This window comes from Bombus flavifrons, chromosome 11 (assembly GCF_040668555.2).
Source record: "Bombus flavifrons isolate JBK064 chromosome 11, iyBomFlav1_principal, whole genome shotgun sequence".
Lineage (NCBI taxonomy): Eukaryota > Metazoa > Arthropoda > Insecta > Hymenoptera > Apidae > Bombus > Bombus flavifrons.
This window is the reverse complement of record NC_138452.1, coordinates 2,862,908-2,885,099: the sequence shown is the minus strand read 5'-3', so window position 1 is coordinate 2,885,099 and position 22,192 is coordinate 2,862,908. Positions and strand designations below refer to the sequence as shown.

At 37.5% G+C, this 22,192-nt stretch overlaps 1 protein-coding gene across 1 annotated transcript in view; it reads left to right on the top strand.

Moving 5' to 3' along the window:
- Positions 1-22,192, top strand: part of LOC138184687 (uncharacterized) — a 215,189-nt gene that overhangs the window by 49,911 nt on the left and 143,086 nt on the right. The gene's annotated exons all lie outside the window — the stretch shown is intronic.

Genomic DNA, 22,192 nt, shown 5'->3' with positions numbered 1-22,192 from the left:
CACACTTTCTGTCATTCTGTTTCCGACGTTTCAAAAGCTGTTTTTCTTTCTAAGTGACTTCATACGTATTCAACATATTGCGGAATGTTCAGCAAACTTATTCGTCATAAAAACTCATAAAATGAAAAGCAACACACGAAAAGAGTACCTAAAGATTCCATTCCATGGAGCAGTATATAAAAACATTTTTAAAAAAGTGCACTTAGTACCTGTCGTTGAAAGACCAGTAACATAGCTGATCGAAAACTCTTGCATACGGTATATTCATTGAAACAAGTTTTCCACATTTCCTTAAAACAGGTTTTACACACTTTAAAGACATAACTGAGTATATTAACTAGATACTTGTTTTTCATATTGTAAACGGATTTCCATATTCATTACATACTTTCCATACGTGTATATGTATTTACTGGTCGATTCAGATCCTAGGCATCTCGTCTCCGCAGCAAGAAATTAAAATCACACCAGGTCCACAAGGATGGACAGCAACGGAAAACATAGCTGGAGGATACGACTGCATTCATCCGAGCAGGCTTATCTGCCTCATCAAACTGTCTGAAAGTCACGAATGAAGGGATCGTGTCTCCCGCTAAGACACGAGTCGTTGAACGAAGAGATTATCCCTCAAGGTCTACTAATTACGCTGACTCGGAACAATGGATAGCTTCGTCCGAAACGGAGAAAAAGAAAAGGACAGGGACAAAGGCTTTATCGAAGGTTAGGTCCAACAATGAACTCGATCGTCCTAGGTGAGGTATGTACGAGATATCTTCTCCGCCTGCAGCGACTCCTCTTGTAATAGCTACACGTCTATCGATTCTCCTCGAGTACGCTGGTTACAATAAAAGATCTTCGGTATTATTCAAGGAATGAGCTCGTAGTGATCGCTCTTCCATAGCTACGTGTGTTGATCTTGTTGTTGGAAATTGTCAATTGGAACGTACTTTCTTCACAGCCTCTTTGGAAATCGAGCATTTGACAATTATTGGGGATGTTTCGGCTGAGAAATATTTAATGCGAGAGTGAGAATTTACGTGGATGGCGAGCGATCGAAAATTTCATGGATTTTTATATCAGATATCTATTCGTTTTAGAATATTCACATAGAAATTTGGCATTGTAAGGTACCGCATTTGGCTGCACGTCGCAAAACAGTTGTACGTTTGAAACTTATAAAATTGCAGTATTATTCAGAAATATGTAGGAATTCTATGTGAATCATTGAAAAGTTGAGAAAGTAATTTGAGATCTAAATAAACAGAGGTTTGAGAGGATTGAAAGTTATTCGGAAAGACTATGCTTTTTACTATTTTATTTTATATTCCTAAGTAAGAATCTGTCTGTAACCCAACATTAATTTTGTTTTCTAAAAAACCGTTGGTTAGGGCAGTTGTTCTGGTCGTGCGTTAAAGATGTTTAGCAGTTTGTCAGTGAGCTGAAGCGAAACGAATTTGCGTGGACTCCGATCACGATGCAACGAATCGTACGAGCTGAACAAGCGGATTGAAAACAGTAGACGGGTAGCAAGATGCTTCTACAGGGTTTTAACGTCAGTGGAGCCGAAAATGAAATCGCTACCATGTCAGGTGAGGAGATTTTTTTGCTTTTGCGGTTCGCCGGAATACTTTGAACTGCCTATTTAGCTGTCTGATTTGCGATATAGCCGATTAGTTGTCGAAAAAAGAGCACAATGGGTTAGCGATACACGTAAACGGTGAGATTTTATGCCCGATTCGCGAGTAAACGTCGCGTCGAAAGCTCTATCTTAAGAACGTATCTAAGGATTCTCTTCGTGTGTTTTGTCTTTCAGCTCGTGACTCATCGAAAGTTAAATTCATTCTCGTCTCGTTCTGTCTGCCGTCAGATACAATCCAAATTTCGCTTCGGAACTGATTCTGATTTGTGAGGCAAATCCTCGAGCGCGAAAAAAAATAAGAGCCACGATAGAATCGTTCCGACATTGATTACGTTCTCAGTCTGCACCGACCCGAAAAGGAAATGTTTGAAGAAAGCGTATCATCAAATTCAGTTCCCTTCGTTCCCTGCTCTGATTTCTACACGCCTATGGTGCATAATTTTAAGAAATTTTACGGAGCTAAACTTCGTTTTAGAGCACAGCAAATTCGTGACTTTTTCTGTATAACACATCATAGTTTTTTGATGAGTAGATTCTAAGGATAAAAGTAGAATCTAGAAAAATACTAGCTTCATGGCATGGAGGTCATCATTTAAAAATTTTAACATAACACAAAGTTAACACTAGTCGCTTTGTCAAGCCTATTATAATTCATAATATAATACATAACCGATTAATATTCGTAGTATTAAACTTTTGCATTTTTAGCCATACAACTTTTGAATGCGAAACATATATCTTTCCTTTTCTTCCAATAAATACAACTTAAATATCGTTGCAAACTCCTCGATTAATATTCTATATGTTTTTAAGAGAACGTTCCTTAGCTCCACACCTTCTCACACTGGATACGAAAAGAATCTCGAAGAATATCACTGCCACAGATCCCCTCTTAAATTCTCGCTTCTAATTATAAATAATTTCATATCTCAGATAGGGAATCATCTTCGAACTTGTAATCGTACCTCCAAACTGATTGATAAGCTTATAATTCCACCACTGTGTAAACAACTTAAACCTAGTCTGCTACAAAAGTGAAGAAGCAATTCGAAAGACCTGCAGATTCTATCGAACAGAGAAGAAGGGTCGAGGAGCACAGACAAGAGACCAGAGAAAGACACTCGAGCAGGAAGAAGCTTGCATAAAGGGAGACGGTAGAAAGCAGAGGCGTTCTTACTGCGCAAAGCATGCGAGTGTCCTACGGTGGAACTAATGACGGTGCCATTAATATAACTTCGCCTTAGCTTAGATGCAACCGCGGTTTGTGTACATACGCATATTGTAGCAGCCAGGAGTGATGCATGGCACGCCGCGATTCACGGTCCTCTTAAACGTCACAATGCCACTCGCAGGATGGGAACATTAATCCTTTCGCCGAGTTTAGCGTTTTGTCCGCGTGTTTCTTGCAACCCTCTCCGAGTAGCTTAGACACTTGGCGCACTTAGTTTCTCGGACTAAGCTCGAAGCAAGCTGGAAGTAAGCAGTGACGTTGGCGGGGTTCTCTCGTCTAAGAGGATAAGGGGAGTTTCGTTACTTGTTAACGTTTAAAGGGCGTCGCAAGGATCCGGAGGGGCACGATTATTCAGCCTGGGATCCTTATTATCCGCGTAATTCTCGTACGTCGCGCATGATATGCCCTGGTCAGACCTTTCTCTCGATTTATACGTTCCTTCCGGGCACCAATTATCTTGTTGAATTTTATCGCGTTTTAATCGCAGCTTGATAAACGGATCGCGTCACTGTAGCATTGAACTGCATTTTCGGGCATATCGAATTTATTACCTTCTTTTCTTTACAAGAGTACAATAGACACATTTTCGTTAACTTTCTGACTTTTATATCACTTGGTGGCTGAAAAGAAGTATTGTAATATGAAATTATGGAATTGAAGAAGGGAATAATCTGATAGATTCGAAGATATAGGCCCCTTTGGAAGTTTAATTTAATTAATATCAGTCTGTATAAGTAATGTTATTAATGTTTTTTCGACGTTTAAGAGGGTGACAAAAACGCATATCAGAATCAAATAGGAAAATAGTTTTAGCATGGAACTAGTTGACAACATATTGAACTTTAAAGTTGTTCTTCTATGAAAGACAGGAAATGTGACTCATATGCTTTCCACCTGCGGTCTTTATATGAGATATCCCGTCTTTAAATGCGATATTCTATACATTTCTACTTAACAAAAAAGGTAATATACAGCATCCAATTTCAGCTTACGTTAAATGGAGCGTAACAGCACGATCTCGTAGATAACGTTGGAGAAGATTAGAAAGGAAAGCAAGAGCATATCAACTAGTTCGTCGGAAATATAAGAGTTAAAAAATGAACAGTAAATTTTCATTAAAGTCGCGGTGAATGTTTTACCGGTCGATGAGACTCCGAATGATTGCATCTTTCGAATCAGCTTGTTAATTTCGAACAATTAATGAGCTGATCATCCCTGTAACTAACTGGGGGAGTTCAATGAACTGATCGAGCAAGAAGGATTGTTTTGCTCGAAGGGAGTTGCTTCATTAGCTTCGAGCAATTAATTTGGCTCGTTCGATGAGAAAAGAATGGAAAAGAAGAGTAGAATCCTTCCTCTTGCGTGTTTTTAGCTCCTGTTGCGATCTTCAGTAACGTTTTCTTCTCTCATCTCTGTTCGAAAAAATACTTCCTGCCTTTGACTGGAAGCACATTGGTCATTAAGTTGATTTTCTCAACTTTGTTGCTGCTTCACTTAACGACACTTCCAAGGAAGATTCCTGATCTTGCATTCTAGTGCTTTGCATGGCTATTAATATCACCATCATTGACATCTACGTTCTTCTTTTCTCTGAATAGTTGTTCTGAATAGTAACGAACTGATTAAGCTTCAAGTTGGTAATTAAATCATACTTGCTTCGAAAACTAAATCCAGTTGATAATTAAGTCATGTTTGCTTTGCTAAATCAAGTTGATAATTAAATTACGTTTGCTTTGAAAGTTGAATGGATAAATATGTTAATTTTCGTATGAAGTTAATATTATCTTATTGAATTAAAAAGGCAGTTGTTTCCTGAAGTTCCATCTAAGCCTTCTCGTCTTTTATTCCGTTCTTTCTCTGTTACTCATCATCTGTTAAGAAATAACTTCGTAATTTTCTTTGCCCGTTAAGCTGATCTCCTCTTGCGTGGTATGATCAGTGCATTCGCCTTTAAAAGTCGGTTGAACAAGCACGTATTGAGGTTCAATCTATGAGATGACAATCAGAATACCGCTATAGGCTTGGATTTTTCTTATTCCAAAGGATATTGCCCGCGTAATTACAGTCGTTTTGGAAATAATGAAAGAGAAATTTTTGTCGGCGTAGCGGGAGAAAGGAGAAGGATGGTCAACTTGGGAGAAGATCAGATATGATGTTGTTCTCGATTCGAGATATTCCACTACTTTCCTCTGATCTTATTCCTTTTTACAGCAATTAAATCTTTATTTTATCCGAGGAGAAAAGACTGAATAGAGTGTCTTTCAATTATTTGCATCTCACGGCAGTGTCTTAAAAAACAACAATAATTAATTTCACGATAATTAGAATTCAGTGATGAGAAATTAAATGCCACTACGAATCATCTTTCTCTTTGCGTAAATTTACACAGATTCAATGAAATTACTTTTGCTTGGAAAATCTTTGAATCTTCGACATGCGAAACAGTTTTTATGACGTAGTTTCTTCAATTTTAAACGTTTCACTTTCTACTTTATAGTTTAGCTCTCTAATAATAGAACTTTAATAATCACGATCTGAAATGCCATAAAAAGTGTTAACATAACAGAACAGGGAATTTTTACTGGCAGCGAACTTGTGTTTCTTGTGCGTATCGCTAGCATAAAGTTCAATATCGTAGGTTGCCATTCAAGCAAATTTATCGCTCCCATGTGCACCCCATATTTAAAATTCCTGCACGCGTTACGTCGCGGCCCAAGATAAAAATTCATATTTTCCGTCCATGCCAGTGTTCTGAAAGGCTAGTTGCGGCAACTTTTATGGGATTTTATGGAGTGCACCTTTACGTAGTAACATTACACCGCGGTTAAGCGAGAGGAGCGAGCAAGGGAGAGGTAACATTTCACTCCGGTTCAACGAGTCCGACAGAAAAATTGTTGTGGTCTATGCACCGGTCGCTCGTGGACCATAATATTCTTACGATTCTTCTAGATGCAATCGTTTCTTGCATTCAGAAATTGGATCTGCCACTAATACGAATTCGGCCGCGCCTTTTTTCTATCTGATGTTTCAATGCCAATCGTGAAATTTTGTCTTAACGGTACATGGTTGAAGAAAAGTAACAAGATTGCCAATACGTATCGATTCAAATACGCGTCATGTTTTTAAAAATCGTTCATTTCTTTCGAATCCTTGTCGTATCCACCTATACGGTTGTAATGTCTTCGTGGCGAGTCTCCTATTGAAATGTCGAATGAAATAGAAAGTAATTACAGAAAATCAAACCAGATGGATATACAATCATTGGCATTTGCTTCTTGTTCAATATATTTTCTTATGAACAAGCATTGGTGTTTGCTTTTCGTTTAATAATTTAATACGACTGCTGTAGCATGAAAAAATCAGATGTATTAAGATCCTATCACTTTCATTTTTATCTTGCTTGTCACTTGTATGATACATATATACATGTATATTTTGTGGTTACGAAATATCGTCATTAACACATGTAAATATGACTTCGAAACAACAGTAACGATTGCGTAAATAGTGTTTACTCGTTGTTAATTTTTGTGAAAACGGACGTTTCCAATTTGTTCTCTGAATTATACGGAAGCAGGCATCGGCTGTCTTTATTGGCATTGAAATTCAAGGCGATAAAAGTGGTCCAATGAACGTGCGGTAATATCGTCGCGACAAATTGCGATGTAATTGCACGCTATACGCGTTCATTCGTTAAACAAGCATAGACACTGCGGCAAGATATCTCTCTCTCCTCCCCCGCTTCCTTTCCTCTTTCGACATTGTATTCCCTTTAAGGCTGCGAAGTCTATCCGGTCGCGTGACGATTGAATCTTACCCTTGTAGCAACTGTTAATTGAAAACTCGACACGATGCCGTTAATTGTGGTTAAACAGGTTAATCGTTATTTGCGAGAAACGAAACCGAGATGCGTAACGTAATGCTTTAGGTAAGAAATAGGGAAACGCGATGCGTTTTTCCCCGATCAACGTTCTTCGATCCGCGAATTAGAGAAATCGTTCCTCACACGAGAATCTTCGTTCGTCTAAATAGAAAGAATTCTTTGTACACCGTGAGTTCAGACTCTGCAATCCGATATTTAAGCTAGATGTGAATCTCTGAGAAGCCTAAGCACTCGTAATGAACTCTACCATTTATTAATTTCTTAATCTCGTTACGTAAGTAGATAATCAATCTTCGGTACTTAAGAAACATAAATAATGATACGTTCTAAGTGTTTGTAACACCATCACTTATCTGTACTTCTCAATTTATGGACTTGATCGATGCGAGTTCTAAACGGTTTAAATGTCTATCATTTTTTCGAAAGAGTAATTTCAAATTTCGATACTGTCCGACATTCTTTTCCAAATATGGCCGGTTTCTGAAAGCGGTTAACGATAATTAAAAATTTGGTCGACACGTAGGTCTTTCAATTTATATCCCAAATAAAGGAAAAATTATATCGCTATGAAAAGTCTCAGGCATGTTTGAGCTGAACTGCATCCCTTGTACTAGAGATAAGATAACGTTTCATCCCTTATCGGATCTGTAACCTAAACTCTGCCAGGGTCATACGAGTTTGTATATAACAGAGAATCTAGCAACAACGAAATCAAATAGATTTATCATCGAGGCCGTCATTTGAGAAAATGTTTCCTCCATGGAAGGATGGCTGTCGCAGGGAGTAAGGAACACCGTATTCACGGCAGGTTATGAGAGAAACGCTCTGGGCAATCTAATCCAGTGCATTCCAGCTGTCAGTGCATGCGAGAGCGGCTAGCAGCCACCTAGGCACACCCCGCTCGTAATATGCAGATGAGAGTATAAATATGAAACATGAGATCACTAAGCCACCTACGGACCCGCTGTTACACCGCCGCCAAGCGTTGCAGCTCCTCCGACACGCATGTATGCACCGATGCACCGCGAATATGCGCACCGATGTGCATGCGCGCGTGCACCGGCGCTCCAATCCTGCTCATCTCTCAGGTCCTTAAGAAAAAGGCGGGCTTGAAAACGCGCAGAAATCGAGGATTTGAGGGACGTCACTGGACAGCGGATTTTTACGCATTTGTAGGAAATTTGAAAGCGTAAAATTGTAAAACAATGCGTACAATATCAAAAAAATATATAGAATACCCAAAATACTTTACAATACTTTCTGTAATACTTGGTAGATAAAACAATTTTCTATGGAATCTGTGCCTTTTTAATTATATTCTGGAAAGAAATATGAATTTGAACATAAAAATCTGCAGTCTCGACATCACCGTTAAGAATGTTTTCGATAATGTGATTTAAGAAGACGATTTATCTTCGTTTACCTCTTAGATGATCAGAATGTTTAACAGTGCATTTTTAGGAATTTGAATGATTTTCTGTAAAATATACGGATCGAAGCTTGTTTTCTTCTTTATATTATGTTTTTTTTTCATATACTTTTCATTTTGATTTCTTTGATAGAAGTTTTTACAGAAGAGACAGTCGTTTAATTTATGAGTTGGAAAGTTATGTTTTAGTAAATAAGAATTTGAAAGGACAAAATGCGATGTATTTATGATAATACAAAATGATATACAATATGAACATAAATATAACGTGACATGGAATAATTTAAAAATACAAAGATGACATCCGTTATATAATAACTGTAAGTAGACTCGGAACTTCAAGTAAAAAAAGTTGCACAATATAAATGTTATCCGCTTTCGGAATATTACGAATTAGAATTCAGTTCGTCTCTGATTATATAAGTAATGTACTTACATTGCAGAATAGCGTACGTCTTTATTTCGACTGTCACGCTGTATCAACTAGAAAACAGAAATCTTTTTTTTTCTGAATAATACCAGCGTCGTTTTCTCTCGGTACAAGGTACAGTGAAGTTCTTGCCGGTTCTTTCACGACGGTCCCTCATGTTCATAACTGAAATCAGTGAGCGTAAAGACGATGTTAACGAAAGTACTTTCTTCTGTGGCTTGCAATTTCAGGATCATAAACCAAGTTAAACTTTTAAGGTTCAGTTTCTCTTAGTTGTCCACGATAATTATATCGTTACCTAACGGTATAACTCATGCATCTAAATACCGTACACCCCATTATCATCGAAAAGAATAGAGAAAACGATGATTTTCTTGCCTTCAACGAACTTTTCGCTTTCGCTGTGAAACCGTTAAACGGTCATTAACATTAAACTAAATCTTTGGATATGAATTTCATAACCGTATATTTTACAAATCTAATTAAATTAACGAGGATTTATAAATAATAATAATTACAATAATAGTAATTTACAATTCGAGTAAAGGAGAGTTTAGAATGGTAAGAAATTCTACTCTACTAACGAGATGTTCACCATTATTTTGAACTATAATCTAACTATAATCGTTTCGGCGATTCGAAAACTTCTAATTGTCGTAGTTGCATAGTAAATGATTGAAAATCAGTATCGGTAACGACCGATTGTGATACATCCAATCTCGACTCCCTGCTTCGTCATCGGTTCGATGACATTATCGATTCGTAATTATACGGTTCAGATCTGTCATTGGTAAGGAATCACAGATCGACTCGAAGCTTTAATTCGTATATCGTTATGACAAATCGCGGAATAATCGTGTCGTTCGTATTTACAATAGCCACGTCATCAATGAACAATTCTTCGTCATAACATTCCTCAACGTCCTCATATAACACTTACATTTACATTTGAACAGAAAAAGTATAATGTCATTATTCTTTTGCGCGAATATGACACGAACAGTAATGAATATCCATGTATCTTTTTGAACTGAAAAATTGAACACGATGAAGATCGAGTTGGACGATTTACCACGAAAACATCGTGCTTGTGTCCACATTGAAGAGTCCAGTTATTATGTCATAATTGGTCAGATATTATGTCATACAGACACGACACCATCAAATTACCATGAACGCTTATAAATTTAAAGATTGAATTCTCAGTGAAGATAAAACTCGACAGTGACCAGCGAGAAGATTGCGCTTATACTTACATTGTGATTTTCGTCTCGTTGCTTTGGACAGAAAGCTTATAATATTATCCTTTGACAAGAACATGACACCAACGGTGACATATTATCATAAACTTTCTTAACCTGAAAGAAGAATCCAGTGAAAATCAAGCTCGACGATCTGTCATGACAAAATCGTGCCTTTGTTCGCGTTGAAGTTTCCAGCTGCGTCATTTTGGACAAAAATTGTAACGTTATTACTGTTTCATCCAAACATGACACCGGCAGAGACAAATTACCATAGATTGTCGTAAATTTAAAGTTTTAATAATTCTCAGTGAAGATGAAACTCGACGGTGTGCAGTGAGAAAAACAGCGCTTGTGCGAGCGTCGAAGTCACCAGCCGTGTTACCGTAAGGTGGTCACGGTTATGAAATCGTCTGTGATCGGAGCAGCATTAAACTTCGTCCACTGATCGCGCTTGTCTGGCGTGCACGCGTGCCGGTAATAAGAATTGCATCTAGCTGTTTGTAGAAACGGGCAATTGACTTTGAACGGTTCCATTACCATGCGACCGTGCTGTTAATACACCCACGTTTTCTGGATCGATATCTTATTGCGACGCACGGGACGTTGCTAAAGCTAATGCTGCAAAGCCAACGCTGTAAAGCCAACGCGACGAATTGATTGATTTAAGATCGAATACGGAGCATGGAAACGGGCATTAAACACGTATGGGCACTTTCTAATGATAGCGTTACTAATAGTTAATAACGTGTGTCGATAATTATATCGATATGGTGTTGATACAAATAACTATGATGTCTATTGTCTTATGATCAGAATAGTATCGTAAGTCTTAACGGTATCGTTAAGATTTGATCAAAGATTAAAGTCAGCTTAATTATTGAAGGTATTAATGCAATGCGGACCACATTTTCATACGTTGGACTTTGTTCACTTAGGAACGTAGCATTGATACTCCTACATTGAAAAATTCAATTCTGGATTTATATTATTGAGCATGATTTTATTCAACGTGGCATGTTTCGCAGTGTAAAATACAGAACAACTCGTTAGATTCACAAATACAAGCTTTCTGAAGATAGCTGGTATATGTATAAAATTTTAGAAATACAACCGAGCGAAGAATTATTTCTGGAATGATCAATAAGATATAAAAATGGACATATGTATGTATAAAAGGAAAATTATGCTAACATGAAATTGATTACTGAATTTAAAAATTGCTTATTATATTCTTTGCCAGTGATCTTCGACTATTATCCCTTTATCAGTTTCCTATGACTCAGCAGTACCAAGCGAAGGTTAATCAAATTTCAAGAGTTACATAAATTGAATTCATGAACTTGGTCAGGACAAATTCCGCGACCAAAGATTCAACCAGTGCCAATGTCTAAGTACGGAAATCCGCCCAGGATCAGTCGTGAGACCAGATACTCGAACAGGACCAACCCTAGGGTCGAGACACTCAATCCGGACCAAGAGGTCAGAGGTTTCCAGACACCATGACTGCACAATCGCCTCAGGTCCTAGATGGCTGGTCCAGAGTGGGTCTCTCGATTCGAAGGATAGGCTTTTGTCGGATCCCTCGACTCACAGTCGGAGTACGCCCCAGACTGGTACCTCGGCCCTTAGGGCTAATTCTATCTAGGTCTGTGTGCTCTGCATCATTCTTGACCGAGTCATTCGAATCTGCGATCGTAACATTTGCGTTCATAACTTGATTATGCTTCGTCCCACGCCCCAAGAGTTGTTCGACTTGTACATCAGGATCTTCAAGTAATTTGTTATGTTCTTATTGTTAGCCCTGTGCTATTATATTTTCTTGAGCTAGCTGGAGATTATTAATATGACTGTATCCATTGTTACTTGGGCGGTGTTTCTCTGTTGCCTTGGCACTGTGTCATTAGTGTGTCCCGACTTTTGGTATAACTGTCTACATTATTGTTTTGTTAATGTTTTATTGTTATATACGCGAGTAAATTACAATTTGTATCTCTATCATTACTGGTCTGTGGATATATATTTATGCAAACTTATATTTTCAGTAAAATAATTATAAAAGTAGGACCTAAGTAGAGATTTGTTTCACCTATTAAGTATCACATCGAATATTTTATTTTGGATATTTAATATGTTCATGTATATTCTATGCATTTTGGCGTCGTTTAATTTTTCATGAATGAATAAATATTCACAGTTTAATAATTACTTAAAGATAAAGTCATTAGCTACACTACGCTATTGGCGTTACCAACCAATTATTATGAACGAAAATATGTTTTTTCTTTAGTATGCATATGTGGTACGAGGGCATTCTTTGTCATAGTCGCTTGTCATCGTGCCGCATTACTCGTCAACGTGTGTCAACTACTGAATACACCGTGTGTTTTCAGGTGAACACCTGAATTCGTGACTCATTTCACTTAACAAACGCGTAGACCGGTTGAAATGATGTGCGCCGATTCTTTCGTCGCGTGGTTAATTATTCTCTCGTGTGTCGTATTCGTGTAATTACGCTCATTTTTTACACGTTGTCTAAAAATAGCCGATGTTTTGATTTTCTTAACCGCAATTACGCAATGACGTGTTTAACGAGAACTATAAAGAAAGTAACTTCCGTAGCGAGCTGGTTGGCCTTTTTAGATGAAGTTGTTTCATCAAAATTTGACTCTCTCTCTCTCTCTTTTGTAATTTGTTTCATTACGTATAATGTACGACCTATTGTGAAATAATCTCTATACGGAGATCTCAATTACTTCAATAAAAAGACTTAAACTTCTTCTGCCTCTTTTCGTAATAAAACAAAAATAATTAGGAACGAAACGTTAGCATTTTCGAGTGCTTGATTCTCTTGGTATGCGGAAAGTAACGTTGATATAAATCAAATCCGTAACCGGTAGATCTCCATGTAGAAATTTATTGGAAGTTAGGAAACCGTTTCGCGAGGTATCGCGACACGGGTTCGTTAGCGAAACGAGGGAGAAAGGACTGCACAGCGTTCGCTACTTTCATAAGCGGAAAGTGCATCTGCACGTGTATCTTCGTTTGCTCGTTTTTGCGCTTTCGGATCACGAAGTCTGTACGCTAATTGATCGAGTCCAAGCACGGTTCTACCGTTGTATACACGGATGCCCTTAGGCCCTGAACGAGGATAATGAAGATGCGCGAGCACGACGGTTCCTAGAACCTCCGTCCTTCCTTTTCTTCCTATCTGCTTGGCTCCTTGAGTTCCTTTCTTTTTCCATCTACCGTTTCTCTGCTCCCTTGTATCTCGTGCCTTTCTTAGAGCCGATACAGGGAGTTTCTACCACGTCCTACGCTGCGGGAGGACGCTCGAAATTGCATCTCGATTCCTCGAAGCCCTCTATAAATTCGGTTAATAGACTTGCATCATCTTCTCGCCCTCAGGTGAAATTATAACGGTGGGAATCGCGTTCGAAACAGGAGCGACGAAGTATAGTCACTTCCATTTTACGCAGGAAATATCTTCTTCGGCTCGCTTCGCCAAATATATTGCCGAGGATTTCTTTTTTCAGTTTTTAGAATGTAAATTGGAATGTCTAAATTTGTTCCTTTTCTGATCGTTGTAGGGTGCGCGGTCTTATATGGGTTGCTTCGATGATCTAATCTGTTTCTGCTAACAGATACCTTAGTTCGTTCTTGTTCCTTTGGCTTGATTGTTTATTCATTGTAGCGGTTTCTTTGATATTGTATTTTACGTATGAGGATACAGGACTGCAATGTACTATTTAGAATTTTTTTTGCAATAGAATATACTATCATCAGATCTTAATTAAGATTTTTTCAATTCTACTCTGAAAGTTTAAAGCATCTTTATACTGTTATACGATCTAAACTCTGGTCTCCTTACGAACTGAGTTATTTGCATCATGTTGATCTCGTTTTTTACATTTTTATCCGTCGAAGAATTTCCCCTTTTTTTAGAAATGAACTTTATAAAGGTTGGTTACTTTATACTTTGATGAGTATCTCCTACCTTTTAATATCGGCGATGGCATTTTACAAGGATGGATATCAAGCCGAGTATAGAGTGCTTCTACGGTTGCGTTTAGTAGGTAGGATGAAGAGTCAGAAAAGGAACAAAAATTCGCAGAAACGAAACCAATGAAGACGTGTAGTGGATCAGCTTAGAGAAACACCCTTTGCATGTTTTTCCGCTGTCATTTATTTTATTTAGATTAGTTGACCAGTGGAACCCGGCTGTCAAATAATTTCTGCTCCCCTTCGTCTTTATACCTTCTTTTCTAGTTCACTCTTCCTTCTCACGCCGTTAACAATTCGTTTTACGACTGTCGTTTCTAGACACTTCTTCTCGTCGTAAAAATTTGTTCTTTCGAAAAAATAATTCTACATCGTTATAAATGAAGTAAGAAACGTTTTACAAAGGAAAAACTTAGAAACGAGAAGTATTCTGATCTTTTATCGTATCAATTCCAAGTATCTTTCGTCTGACCAAATAAACGAACGAGCGCATCTCTTGCCAGTGAAGTTATTTACGGTGTAGTTACTTTGTTACGTACGGAATTGAACAATCTCCAGTCAGTTTATCTAACCGATCGATCTGTCGAGATATATGTTCTCTTTCAGATCCTCTCTCGCTGAAATTGTTAGCCTTTACGTAAGAAGAGGTTCGTAAGCGAGTTAATAATTACGACGCGTATGAAATATTTAATAAGCAAACGTGCACTTTCTCTTCGATGAGGATTCCCCTTTCGACTCGACTCATCCTTTCGAAGAAGAACCGCAACCAAGGGTAGAACGGTCGCCCATATTACGTTCAGACTTTCTAAAACTGTGACACAGTTTTCGATTTCATATCGCGAATACTCACGATTCTCGCGAATAAATTACGGATGTCTGTGTATTTGTGGGAAATGTAAATATGTAGAAATATACAAAATATCCAGTGATACTTAAAGGATAAAATACACCGTTGATCAAAAATTTGGAATCGCTCCTCTAGATGTGTCTATAGCGAATTTCCTGGTAATTTTACGATTAATTAGAAATTAATGCCGTTAATGTCAATAATAATTTTCCAAGCTCGACGAATCTTTTAAAAAGAAGTTCTCCGATCTATCAAAATTTTCAGCTGTTCTCTTTCTAAATTCTTAGAGTTCAATGATAATTTTCCATACTTTGATAGATTTTTAAGAAAAGAATTTTCTAGATCGATAGAATTCTGAGCTGAACTTTTCTCAAATTCTTCAATGCTGTAAAACACTTATTGATTTTAAACTTCTGACACGGTGACTATCTAGTTTCTGCTTCCTTAGTCCACATCGTAAAAATATAAATTTACATAGATATTAGTATTCTACTCGTGATGAAAGTCGATCGGTTGGCAACTAAGCGAAAGGAGAATTATGCCACGATCTTTCACATAGCATTCACAAGAACTCCGAGAACTCAATTAATGGCACATTGGAGAATGTTCCGTAGAGAACCACGCACGCGGACTCTCGACTTCACGACATCGGAGGTAATGATCCTGAAAGGTGACACAAGAGGTAACCTACGCATTCGAAAGTTCACGTTCTCCGTTTGTCGGAATCTAGATCTCCCTGTGTTCCCGCCGATCGTAGCGGAGAAAGTGCACAGATGGTTTGCGGGACACGATCGACACGATTCGAGAACTCCGCCGTTATCATTTTCCGCTCTCCAATACCGATATCGTATCTATATTGAGAACAAGTTAATATGTTAAGAATCCCCTGTTATCGAGTTACATTGGGATCTCATCGACTTTTTGGTCGGTCAGGTAGTTGATTGTTTCTAAAAGACTGAGTCGAAGCTGTGATTCATTGATTTTCGAGTTTGTAACTAAAAAATGAAGAATTAAATTGATAACTAACACGAATTACTTATTTTATATTTATCGAGTCTCTTTACTTAAAAGACTTTTTGTGACGGTTCTTGTCTTTAAAGTCTTGTTTTTTATACAGCGAGAGAGTCACATGAAACATAGAATTTAATTAAAATATCAGTTTGGATCGAAGACACAAAGGATGCAAGTGGACTTGTCTTTGAACTAACTAGTGAAAGTTGAATGTTAATAAGACAGTTTGTTTGATCTGAGTCGATGCCAAATGTGTCATCTGACACATGCTCTTCCCTCAATTCGCAGAAAAGATATAATGCTGATTAGAATGTTTAATCACTACGTATTTTATATAATATTGAAAAGTATCCATATAAATATACGAAGTAAGGAAAGACGAAACAAATCTTTATTTCTCTCTCATTTCTTTAGTTAAGTTCAGAAAAACCAAATTTACATAAAACTTCTTAATCTTATAATTATCTACCATTTTACACATCGAAAATTAAATTATCGTTAAACTCGAATAGATGTTATTTAACTGTAACGAGCAACGGTACTAGTGTCGCGAAATAATTACAGCACCGTCTAACCGGCATCTGTACCATTATCAGTGACCCAATCTAATTTAATAGGTTCGCCACTAGTGGCTACAAGTGCGTTGTTTCTATTCTTGTCTGTATTTGTTCAATCACGACAGCATTTTCTGTACACAATGAAACTCGAATTTCACTGTGTACTCGTATGTGACTTTTGTATCTTTCTGCGTTTAACAATTGTTCGAAATTACCATTAACGAGTACCATTAACGGCTATTTGTAGCCGGTTGCAAGAGAGAAGTCTGGAACAAAGGCAACGTACCAGTTTACAATTCGAACGGGGGCGTTAAGATTCGTTTACGAAACCTTCGTGTTAGCCTCAGACCGCTATTAGCAGGTGAACCAAGCTCTTTGAAACGGTAATAATCGTACCTCGATGATTTATTGTGCTAATAGATCAGGCAAATCACTGTAGAATATATCTGGGTCAATGGTATCCGGTGTCGTGTTATTATATTATTATTACTTCGACGCTAACACGCTTTGCAAATAAATACTTTTAAGACTATGTTACGTTTGCACATAAAAAAATACTACTCGCACGGTATTTACTACGTGTGCAATTTTATAATTCTTTCGCGAGTGTTGACTCGTTACAAGAACAGTGACATTGGTTCGAAAAGAATCTTGTCGCGCGACATTTCGCTGCTTCCTGCAGAATTCGACGAAACTGGACTTGGGAGATCCTTAAAAGGACGAGACAAGTTTTGGAACCGGGTGACCCACATAAAATGAGCAAGTCGCCAACTACTTTTTATTCGTTTCGTCCTACGAATTCCTCGTTCCGTTTCAACCTTGCAATATACGGTATATGTAGATATTGATGAATGAACGCGTATTGTATATAGAACCAAAACTAAAATTATGCTTTGAGATTTCACCGAACACCGTAAAAACATAATTCAATATAAAGAGTTTTTACGAAAATTCTTAAAAAGAAATTCCAAGAATTTTCTCAATACCATTTTTCTCGTTATTACTGTCACCTTCTCTCACAATTTTATGAAATTTAAGAAAGTCGAAGTATATATATAACATTATGATAAACTACCGCTTGATGCTTAATGGGCTGAAGCAGCTTCACAATGTAAATAGTTTTTTTTACGAATTTCAGTATTTTGATGAAATCCAGCAGCGAAGTTCCACGATCATAATAATCCACCAATAAATTACCCATAACATCCTTATTCCTTACGAGAATTATCTCAGAGAGTATCGAAGACACGCGTGTATCTTGGTGAACGTAACCATCGTATCGATTACAGTTCCTGTTCCTGCGTGGAGGAGCTCAGCTGTCGCTACGTAGAGAGAAAGAATTTGGATGTGTTCGCTTCCTGACCGGGCGAACACGGGTTTTACACGGTCGAACGTGGTCCACGGAAGGGCGGAACGAGTTTCTGGGACCGGGTTACCCAGATAGTATTCAAGCTGTGCGCCGTTGCAGCTGCCCACTTATTCCGCGTGCATACGGGCATCGTGGACGCCTACAAACACGCAAATGAAGATATTCACCGTGTTTACGGAGCCAGTCGCGAGGTCAACGTCTCGTAAGTGTGTCGCCGGCTGTACGGTGAGCCAACTGAAAAACCGACAGCTTGTCCTATCCCGACCTTGGCGTCTCCGCGATGAAGGTTCGACAACCGTGTCCCTGTCTGTCGATGTCTGTCAGCGTTACGTTATTCTTCGTGTCTCAAGTACTCACACACAATGGCTACAGAAAATATTTGCAAATATCTTTACTTTTCAACGAACCTGCTCCTTTTTTTTTGTATCAGGCTGTATGAAATTTTATCGTATGAAAGTACTACTAAATGATACGAAATTTAGTTCGATCATGGATCTAGTTAGCAACGTTTAGTAAAAAAGAGATTCTACAGATCACAATTTTAGAAATTACAAAGTAGTTGATTGTAATCGTAAATCATAAAATTGATTGTATTTGAAAGAAAGTTGTGAGATTAGAAGAGAAAGATTTACAATCTGTGATTTCTAACTTGTCAATTCAGAAATATTACTGATTGGTATGTTATTGTCCAAGAGAGTCCTGGTCTAATATAATCGAAGATCGGGGAGATTATTAAAGATGAAACTGCAGAATTCAGAGTTATAATAGAAATATGTTGCAATATCAACTTTAATCGGCATAATGGGAATATAATTCGAAGGAAATTAGCTTTCTACACGCGATGCTCTGATTTCACCTCTCGCGTAAATCGACCGGCGCCAGAGTAAAAAGAACGAATATAACAGTTGCGATTTTAGTGCGATTAAAGTCTGCGAGTACCATCATGAAACAAGGCCGATTAGACAGTGCAAATAAATTACTTTCTTTCCTTAAATCCAGCGTGTAATTACGTCGATCGTTCTCTATTATTAGTGATCTCGCTGGGAAATTTCCATGAGACAATTTGGATTTCATTAAGTGCGACGGATGATCGATTTTCGTGTATTTATCTTGAAGAATTTTTTTTATATTATAATATAATATAATAATATATAAATAATAATAATATATATATAATATAATATAGCGCAATTCGAAAGCATGTTTCGCTATTCTAATTTAACCTTGATCAATCGAGCAGTATTTTCGGTATAGATCGGCGATATTCAATGTTGTCGGATAAGATCTTACGAAATTTATTCCTCCTTTGTGTCGAAGGCGTGGTTAGAACAATGAACAAAGAGCACCGGGATGTTGCGAATCATCATAAAAGTTGCGGACTTCTGACAAGCGAACTCGATCGTAAAACATTTGCGTTCGTATGTTCGTTTATGTTTGGTAGGAAATAGCCTATTGAATCGTGCACAATCCGCGGTTTACGCACTCTTTCTATGCAGATATCCACGCTTCTGTCCCTATTCTCTTTGGCTTTCAAATCTTTTCCTTTGCTCGCGTTGCGTAAGCTAACGTTACGTTCGCGAAACGTGCGTTTTGTTCAAGTTTCCAAACGTTAAGGTAATCTTACGATTTATTAGATATTTTATAGTAGGATTTTTAACGATGCTGTTGATTGGAAAGTTCGATAATCTGGATGATGGATCGCGCTGCAATCTTAATGAAACTTTAAGAACGTACAGGTCAGATGGTATCATATACTGTGAATTTCTGAAGGGACCATTTGTCATTGTAGATAACATTACCTGATTTGTCCGACTGTTCCTAGGTTTTGGCAGTTGGGGTCATTTGAAGGTAGTTCGAGGGTCTGTGAGATGACTGATTGCACGAGTGATCTCTTTTAATAGTCTTCTTTGAATGGGACGCTAAATAATTAAATATAAAGACTTGAAAGTCTGAGAATTTGAATGATTAAATACTAAGAAATTTAAATATTTCAAAATCTAGTTACAACAATATTTCAAAGTGACCAAAGAGCATAGCGCTAATATTATAAATTTGTTGTCTATCTTGTCGCTAACGCTGCTACCGAGCGCAGCATTTTTTTCGATCCAAAAAATGAGAGATTCGGGGCGTCCCATAGCTGGTCCGGCGCGAGTGGAACATTCGTTTTGAAAATATCGCCTCCCATGATTCTAACTCGTAAAGTAAGCAGCGTAGCGGGATTCGGTGGCCTTTGAGAAGCCGCTGAGAGGCGTAGTGCTTGTACAAGCTGTCTAGGAGACGATGTTAGAGAGGGACTCACAGGCATAAATCGCCTAGGAAAGATAAAACGTCGTAGATGGAAGGTGGAACGCACGCTCGCACGTGTGTACGTGAACGTGACCCTCGCTGGCCAGGTGATTTGTGAAACAAACTGCTACCAAGCGTGCCTCTCTCTTTACGTTTCGGACACCACTAACATTATCGGCAAGGGAGTATCTATGTTCATCAAAATTCCCCTATCTAGTCCAAAAACTTCGAATATTTACTCTGTGTGCGTTACTATAAGCGATATATTTTATTATTATCTATTCTAGATATCGCACAGAACATAGCACGCAAATAAACCAACATTTCTACCAGAAATTTATTACAACAGCTTCCTTGCACAATTAAACTAATATCGTTAGTAAATTTGACGAGTCCCTAGCTACAAGTATTAATAAATTTTCTTGTATAGCAGTAATTTAATAAAAGAAATTAAATTTTTAAGCAATTTTTACAAATGACAAATCGTCTAATGATCCTGTTCCAAGTCGTAAAATTATCAAATTGTAAAGAAGAAGTTTCTAAGCTGCAACTTGTAGCTTGTTAATTTAATAATATTATTACTCGGTAAATTATTGTGCAAGACAATCAAGGCTGCGATGTGTATCTATTATTCAATCAAAGTCTATCAATTGTCATTGGGCTTTCGCAACAGGATAACGATTAACCGCATTTATTCCAGTTGATCTTCGTACGTGACAATACTTGGTATTCTGAATAGGGAAAGGATTTCTCACAGTTAAGCTAATCGCTTCCTCGATACGGAAACCTTGGACTCGTAGAACGCGAATAACTTTCTTGCATACGATTTCAACGTAATTTTGACCTTCGGTTCTTTTTTTCACAGAAAATCGTTATAGTTTTATCGCACGGAGACGATAAAAGTCGTCTATTTTAACAAATTTATTACCATATTTTATAGATATACGGTCTATAATTATTTCCGTTTAGTGATACGCTTGAGGACGCTTAATATCGTATTATCCTTCTTGTAAATTGCTGACATTCAAAGTGTAAGCGACGGGTAATTTACCGAGCGTGCGCTCTCTCACTTTGTTCGAGTAACACTTGAATCAAGTAATGAAAATTGCATGTATTAATTACATTGCCGCTTATCGTATTCTCGAACGATTACTAATTTGATTAAACATATTCGACGCATTCTGTATCATTATATCTGAATGCAACTAACAATTTACATAATTTATCCGCCGTTACTTTTTGCTGTTACTATTCTTTATAGGTGTACATTAAAACACCATGTGATTCTTCAAATATGTAAATGTATAATCGTTTGATAATTCAAACATTTTTGAGATTATAAAGCGCAAAATGTTAGTTTACTGCATATAAATTGTCGTTTCTCTAAATAAGATTTTAATACTACATATGCTGTATGTATTTGCATAATTAACTCCTCGTAACATATGTACATAGGATCAAAGTAATTTCTATGTTAATCAATGCCTTTTTCCCAACCGTTAACGGAGTTTCATTATTCTAGATTTACAAGAATTATGAGCTCCAAGCAAATCTTCTTGACAATGTTGTTAATCGACAATAAGACAATATTAAAAAAGAAAAATTCCAAGGTAAAATTCAGAACAATTAATTCTTTCTTGTAACGGTAGCAATTTCGTGAAAGTTGAAACAAAAAGATTCTTCAACAAAATACCTATGTAATAATTACATTGTGAAACATGTGAATTTCTTATTGGTTCGTGCCATTGAGAATTCCAATGCGACGTTTCCGAGAAACCTTTTATTTCCTGCGAGGCAGAGCAAATCGTAAATCTATGATGCGTTTTGCGTAACTATTAAGTGCGTTATGGTTTTATTTATCCTTTTTACGAGGTATTAAGAGCTCGTTCGATTTGGTAACGGTACGAGCGCATTTTTTATTCTTTCCCCGAACGATATCGTTGGTTAAGTAACGAAACTTGTATCTGTCATTCGTGTGTTGTCCAGAACATATGCAATATACATACTCGTGTATGTATATCTGAAGGAGTACTCAGTCGTGAGAAAGGAACAATCGAATCCATGAGGTCAGGTATGCGTGCGGGTATGATTGAATTGTTTATGAGCACGGAAGAATCGTGTATCGAGAGTTACAAGTTAACAGACGTTGAATATTCAAATTGGTAGTTTGTGCGGTAAAACATCGTTGTTATGTATCAAAAGTATACAGGTTTTACATATTTTATAGCCTGATAGTGGCACGCGAGAGTATTTAAACACTCATGATG